Genomic DNA, 8,112 nt, shown 5'->3' with positions numbered 1-8,112 from the left:
CCAGGGGAGATGCTGCCCATTTTAATATAAAAATAAGCTTGTCGTTCGTTGTACGATAGTTGCATATTTCATACATTAACGATAGTATTATTATCGTTACTGTAGATTGAACTGCGACGAGAGGAGTTCAACGTGGTTATCGGGAAGATTGTGATAAGGTATGTTAAGGCTATCCCTTCTTCCTTTTTGGTATGATCCATATGTTACAAACGAAACGAGCAAATGTGGAACATTCACAAATGACTCTATTCTTAGAAGTACTTGGGGTGCCTATGTTATTGATTCCCCATGTGTTCTATTATTATATCATCTGTTCATGGGTCTCAAATAATACATAAGTTGATAAAGTTTATTTCATGATATTAACCGAAGGCATATTTATCTTATGACATCCCGAGAGATCTTATTGACTTACTTCTTATGAATTGCATTCATTTATACATGTACATTGACCCATGACCAGATGGCGTTATATATGCATATATTATATGTATATGGGGTATAGGGAAAGGTTATGGCGTTATATACGCACCACCACCTGATCAGTTGGTATACGTTGATGATTTCGCCCATGGAGGCCGAGATGATATGTCGGGATGCCCTCAGAGGCTTGATGATGTTATACGGGTATACCTATGCATGATATGACATTTATATGCACATGCATGACATTGTAAATGTTTCATGACTCACATAGCTATTCAGACCTATAGGTTGAGACCTTTACTCCATGTTTCTTTCATGTCTTTTATATACTGCTTTCCATGCCTTACATACTCAGTACTTTATTTATACTAACGTCTCTTTTGCCTGGGGACACTGCGTTTCATGCCTACAGGTCCTAATAGACAGGTTGATAGTCCTCCTAGTAAACTATCAGCTCAGCGGAAGGTGTTGGTGCACTCCACTTGCTCTGGAGTTGCCTATTTAGTCAGTATGATTTGAACATGTATTGATTGGTATGGCGGGGCCCTGTTCCGACCTTTATGATGTTTATGTACTCTAAGAGGCTTGTAGATAGATGTCATGTATATGGATGATTGTATGGCCTTGTCGGCCTATGTTTTGAGTGTAAAAATGATCATTTCGGTCTTACAGGCCCGTATGTCACATGTATAAGCTTGTATACCATGTTAGGTCATCCTATGTCTAATCCCTTATGTTTTATTCTGGTTATCTCATGACAGCCCTTCTGAACCATTTACCCATGATGGTGTGATAAGAAAGATACGTTACGTTGGTATTCGGTTGAGTAAGGCAATGGGTGCCAGTTGCAGCCCATCGGTTTGGGTCGTGACAAAAGTGGTATTATAGAAGTTCTGTCCTAAGGAGTCTACAAGCTGTGTCTAGTAGAGTGTGGTTTATGGGTGTGTTATGCACCACACTTATAAGCAGGAGGATACAGGGCATTTAGGACTGTCACTCTTTCATCTTACTCTAGATCGTGTGGTAGAGCTCAGTTGTAAGAATTCAAACTCCTAAATTCTACTTTATTTGTAATACAACAATACCTACATCCATAAAGACAGTTGGCAAGAGATTGAATATGGATGTGGAAGAGTTGAGTTAGAGGAACTCGATTTTTCATCATGGTTATGATGAGTAAATGTAAGGTCTTCAGTAGATTATATGTGTACTAAGACGTGTAAGCTTCTTGATAAGGAGCCCTAAGACATGAATATCTATCCATCCATATGGTAAAAAGCAATAAAGGAATCAGAAGGTAGATATAAGTTTCAACAAGTAAAAGAAGCAAGGTGAAGAAGGCTACGAGGTACCTAGTTAGTGAAGATTATCGGTATTTACAATTCAGGCAGAGAAATAAAAGCATTCTAAGTTACTTTCAATAGTAACAAAGATATATACAATTGGCCACACCTATCTCAGTTATGCCCTATGGGAGCTAACATATATAATTTAAGAGAAGAATGAGATATCAGGATCTAGCTGAGGTTAGAGTAACCCGAAATGGTGGATGGATTATTAGTATTAGGTGACATTTTCGAAGGATATTGCAAATGTGGTAATAGTTCTCCTTGTGAGACACCTCGATGGTTTACTCTAGAATAGTAAATTTAGATATGAAATACTAGAATGTCCAGAAAAAATTTAGAAGATTGGCACTGGAATCCTAGAAGGGATAAATATTTATCTTAGTATGACTCTCATCCCTAGTTAAGAGAGAATGTTTGGCGACCCGAAGAGCTAATGGATAGATCAAGGGGAGCTAAAAGCGAAAGAATATTTTGTTGAAGTTTTCAGAATAAGGTAATAGACAGAAACATTAGTAGGAGAATAAGAAAAGAGTAAATGAAGTATTATGAGTAAGATGTGATAAATGGGTGATAATAGTAAATCAAAATATGACACGATGACAGAGTCTATAGTCAAGCAAAGGAAAAGACAAGAGGTGACAGGCCTTGAGACAATAAAAGAGTATATGCCAAAGGTCATATCCTCATTTCGAGAAATGAGTTGATAACTCCAACGTGATTACCAGAAGGATAAGTTAGACCCTCTGTAGTAACCAAAATTAGTATGGTCTAGTAAACAAGATAAAATTGAACATGAATTAGGGACCGAGGGATTTGATAATAGTCGACATCATGACTATTTTAGAGATCGCGTTCCGGCAATAATAGAATGGACAACAAAAGAATAACCTTTAAAGGCCATTCAGGAAGACGCTTCCCTAAAGCAAGCATTGTGAGCGGAGTTAAACTTAAGGGACTGAGTGTGCCAATTACATTAGATGTCACCTTCGTGCGTAAGAAATTCAATTATCCATGGTACAGAAGGGTTACCGCAAAGAGAGTAAGAGTCCGTGAAGATGTCAAAAGACGCCAAAGATGAAGAGGTAACTGTGGAATAGTAAAGGAAGAATGTGGTAGAAAGGCGAAAGGAATGAGATTGCATTTATTCAGATCCTACAGATATGATACGACTCCAGAACATTATGCAAGCACGATGCCGGGGAGAGGCAGTAAGGGTTCCAGCACTAGATGTTATTAATAAATAAGTGCAAATGAACACTTGATACATAAGTAGCCAATACTAGGGGTAAGTTAAGCCAAAGGACATAACCCAAGAGAGATAACGTAGAATATAGATATAAGAATGTACCAACGAGTAGTTAGTAGATGATTCAGGAAGAGTCTAGTTATGGCTAGACAAGAAGATACATACAAATCAGCAGATTATGCAAGATAAATGTAGTGAACCCCAACATAGCGAATTCAGTCTCGTAGATATGACGTCGTAACCCTTGAGAAATATTCAGATAGAAGTTAGGGTAGTTAAAGGTACCGTATAAGTTTTACGGAAATAAAAGAGAGTGCAACTGGGAAGACAGTCAAAATTTCAGTTCAAAAGCAACCCTACGAGCACAAGGGCGCGGAGGTAAGTAACTAGGGATAATTATAGGCGAGCAAGAACATCAAAAATTCTGTATGGTATATGATGTAATAAGCTCACAGCTTTACATGAGTTAGAGGGTCTCCCCTAAATACTACAACGAAAGACTAGTTGAGGAAATAAGGAAGAAGGCTTCAACCTAAGCATAGTGACCAAAAGAGGAAATGCTCTTGTAATAACAGTCTCACTACAACATTGTATTCACTCCATAAACAAAACGTGGCACCTATCGTGGCTAATTGACGGGAAGTAAAAATCAAAAGTGATATTTGAGATCATATGAGTTACATGAAATTCTAGTATTCTTGGGCAATAAGATAAGCCAAGTATTCATGCAACAAGTGGCAGAACGACCAGGAAAAGTAATTGATTACATTTAAAGACAACTGAGAAGGCATGAAAGGAAATCTATGGTGCTAACAGGTTAAAGGAAGGTTACAAGTAATATAAATGGATATGTGTAGGTCGCAAGCTAAAGTATGGTAGATCAACAAGGTTTTAGGTAGATAGGAGTAAGGATAAGAAAAGGCGAGTGAGAAGGTAACGAGAATAGGTAAGGCCTCGAGAATAAGCCCAACAAGATATTTGATTGTTTTCATAAGTTCTAGAAAGCTCAGTATAGCCTGAATGAACTTGAAGGAGTTTTAGACTAGGAACATGTAGATTAGACGAAATGTCATCCTGGTAGTAGAATAAGGGTGTAATTGTGATAGATAAGTGGATGCCGTTTAGGCCTTTGATTCAGTAATGATTTAAAGAAAAGGGATTTCATGAATTGCATAGGATTAGAATACCCCCATAAGATGAATCAAGTTGGGATGCTATGAAATACGGTTATTGAAGAGTAGTATCGTCCCTAGGGGGATCAGGCAAATAACTTTAGATGTTCCCCGATGAGACGTGAGCCATAGTGACAATGTATTACGTAAAATTTCAAGTTATAAGTGGTAGATTATAGATCAACATTAAGGTGAATCAACAATAGATGGATAAAAGTTACAAAGTATGACATGAGATTAGGCCGTCAATATTAAGATGAACAGTAATGAGGAAGCATTAAAGGACTTAGATTTATATATATAGGATAATAAACAAGAGAGTAACCTGGAGTTGGGTAATAGATCTCAGTAATAATAAACTCAAGTAAGAGTTATGGTATAGTATGGCCTACCTAGTTTTAGTAAATCCATAAGAATAGATAACCAAGGCTATTAAACAAGATATATCAATAGTCGTAAGTTCGACAAAGTACCGAGTGAAAAACTTCAATACACCTATAGATTCCCAGAGGGACAACTTGTAATAGTTCTGTATATGTTCGCAAAGTGAGGCCTAGAGATTGGCTAAAAGCTGGAGGAAAAAAAAAGAGAAGAGTCGCATAAGTGCATATACAAGGTCAGAGTCGTACAGGCTACATGACAAAAGATAGCAATAGTTACGATCTAGTTGCTTAAATTATTGAAGATGGATACGTGCCAAGGGTGACGCACATGCGAGAGATAAGTGTGTGTGCGTGCATCAGGGTTTTATTCACGATCGAGGTAGTGCTTAAGCTGATTGATCCCATGAATTGACTGCTAAACTTCTTGCTATCATGCTTCTTATGCTTGTACCCCTTTGTGAGCTACTTGAGTCATGTTAGAGATTATATGTAGGTTAATCTCCTGCTCAAACATGATAATTGCTATTTTTGTGGCGTATTTGCCTAATTTGAGCTATGGTAGTACACCTCGTGCATGCATACACTTTAACATGTCACTTTTATTAGTCCATGAGCATGTGATTAGATGTGCATTGTTTGTGTACATGTATTCTTGTATAAAATTTCTGTGAAGTATGGATTGGATTGATAGCATGTGAGTAGTTGTGCGGGTTTGAGTTATGATAACATGTGAGTGGTCGGTGCGGTTGATAAATGAAGGAACATGAGTTGAGCGTGCAGCATGTGGATAAGGATCCAATCCCCTAGGATTGTCCTCTCATATTCATCTCTTGATGACGTACACGCGATATGATGATAACTGATTAGTGCTTGGTTTTTGCATCTCTTCTCTATTTACAAACACCTTGGATGTATACATGATTTTATTTGCATATCTTCTCCATATGCTAGATCTGGAATGTATATATGGCTCGTTGTGCATATCATCTCTATATGCTATTTTGTTCAAATAATGAGAGCACGATATATATCTTCTCTATATGTCTACCTATGCACAAATGACTTGATTATAAACGCATATGTTCTCTATATGCTGAGTTTTTTACTGTTCTAAGAGTTGAGCACCTCTTCTCTGTGTGCACCAATTGGTTATACCCGAATTTCATGCTTAGATTTGCACTGTAGCAGTATATTTGTAGAATTCTGAACTGAGCAGGTTTTTGGTGAGTATCATTGCTTATTCTTGTTGCTATTACATCGCCGAGCTTAGACATGATACTTACGGAGTACATGGGGTCGCTTGTACTCATACTGCACTCTGCACTAAATTGTGCAGACCCAGGTGTTGGTCACAACTGAGAGCTGTTCATGGCTGCTGTGAGCTGCTGAGAGACGAGGTAGAGCTACATTTGAAATGTAGTCCTTGATGTTGCTTTTCATTTTAGCTTTCATTGTTGTTGTTGTTAAGACAGTATTTCCATTCATATTTTCAGACTTGCATTTTCTATTATAGAGCTCATGACTCTGTATTACCAGTTCTGTGGATTTTATGTACCGACATAGTTTATTTATTATATTTGACTTTAGACTTGTATTATTTCCAAAATTTTGTTATCTTGTTCCTCTATTGTTCTGTTTGGCTTGCCTAGCAAGTGATTTAGGCGCCATCACGATCGGATGGTAGTTTTGGGTCGTGACATTGATCAACAGGTGGGTCAGCTGCAACTGCCCTGGATTTGCCTGGCCATGGGCCTAGGTGGATGCTCCACCTCCAGCTGTAATAGTGCAGCCCATAACATAAGCTTTGGCCATACCCCGACCTCTGCCTCTCCCGACTACAACCGGTGGTATTGCCGCTACATCCTTTACTACTCATGAAGCGCGAGTTCTCACCATATGTGAGAGGGTAGGAAAGAAAGATTTAGACTCAAGACAATAATCAATCAAAAGTGAGGAATCAAGAAAAGGAAGTTTCCTAAAGCCCTATAGCCTCTCGACGATAAGTACAGACGTCGTTGTACCATGTAACAAGACTCTATTAGGCCTGCTTGTGATTTGTGACATCCCTTAGAACGTAGTGCTCTGATACCAACTTGTTACAACTCGAAATCCCACCACGGGTCATGATGGCGCCCAACCCACTCGCGGGGCAAGCCAACACAATAACAATCACAATTTTCAAGCAGATTTATCAAATCTTTTATAAATTGCATAATATGATAAGAAGCAGTAAAAATCTGAAACTAATAACATAGATAACTATATGCGACAGGGTATACAAGACCACAATTATCTATACAACACAAAACCTAGATGTCACAAATATCTAACAAGAGTAAGTAAAGCCAACGGAAATAACATTGTCTGTTTGAAAGAGATAGAAAGCCATAATAGATAGATAGGGATCCATGTGCTGCGAATCGAGCAAGTAAAGAAGCTCACCACAAAGCCTCTACAAGCCTCTTACTAGATCAGATGAATGCCACTAACACCAGCCTCAAAACCTGCACAAAAAGATGCAGAAGCATAGCATGAGTAAAAAATGGTACTGAGTAAGTATCAATTCTAGCCTCAAATTAGTAGTAGCGAGGGGTCAACATCGACTCTAACAGTCCAACAATCAGACGAAAGTGTAAATCAATTATGTAACAAGGCATGCAATGATCAAATGATTCTGAAATCTCAAACACATTGTATACAAAATTTAGGCATGCTTTCTCATATATCAAGGATCAAATAAGATATCAACAGCTCAGTCCACAAATAAGACATACTACATGTCAACAATACTGGAATAAATCCACGGCATGAGCCAAATATAAATGAATATGAATGCTCAGGATCCCATTCTCAACATCTCACAACACAAATCCATGTGTCTGACACAGGCCACATGTCCAAAAAATATCAAAAGAATCACGGGTACCTACGCTCACTGAGCCCAAGGTAACTTGGGTAATCACCCGACTCCAGAGGGACAGATCCATATCAAAGCATCGATCATATCATAATGATGATCCAATACCAATAATCAATATCCACTCAAGTTCCTGTAGTGCCAATATTATCAATTTTCCTCAACTCCAACTCTCGACTCATGCATATTTATGTGAAACAATATAATAAAAGGGCACCGAACATAATAATAACAAGAATGCAGATAAATGCTCATATGGCTAAAGGATGGCTATGGCTAGCCATATAATTCAATTTATCACAGTGGGTCAAAAGCTATTTAAACAAGCATAAGCACAATCATGTTATTTAACATGAGGTATTTAAGGCATAAAAACAATCAATCATGGAGCAAGTAAGGCAAATTTATGACGACAGATTTATAATAAATCTCAACACGGCAAAAATAATCCTTTATGATTAACCAACAACTCATAACCCTAGGATACTCCTAAATACTGAATATAAATTATCATGTAGTCATTGAATCAATTTGAACATGGACAATAACTCGACATAATCCAACAAAACACAATTCAAGTCAATAATACCAGATATGGTCAAAACCTAGCTACGCATAT

Source organism: Nicotiana tomentosiformis, chromosome 11, assembly GCF_000390325.3.
Source record: "Nicotiana tomentosiformis chromosome 11, ASM39032v3, whole genome shotgun sequence".
Taxonomy (NCBI): domain Eukaryota; kingdom Viridiplantae; phylum Streptophyta; class Magnoliopsida; order Solanales; family Solanaceae; genus Nicotiana; species Nicotiana tomentosiformis.
The sequence above is the reverse complement of the archived record's forward strand: the minus strand, read 5'-3'. Positions refer to the sequence as shown.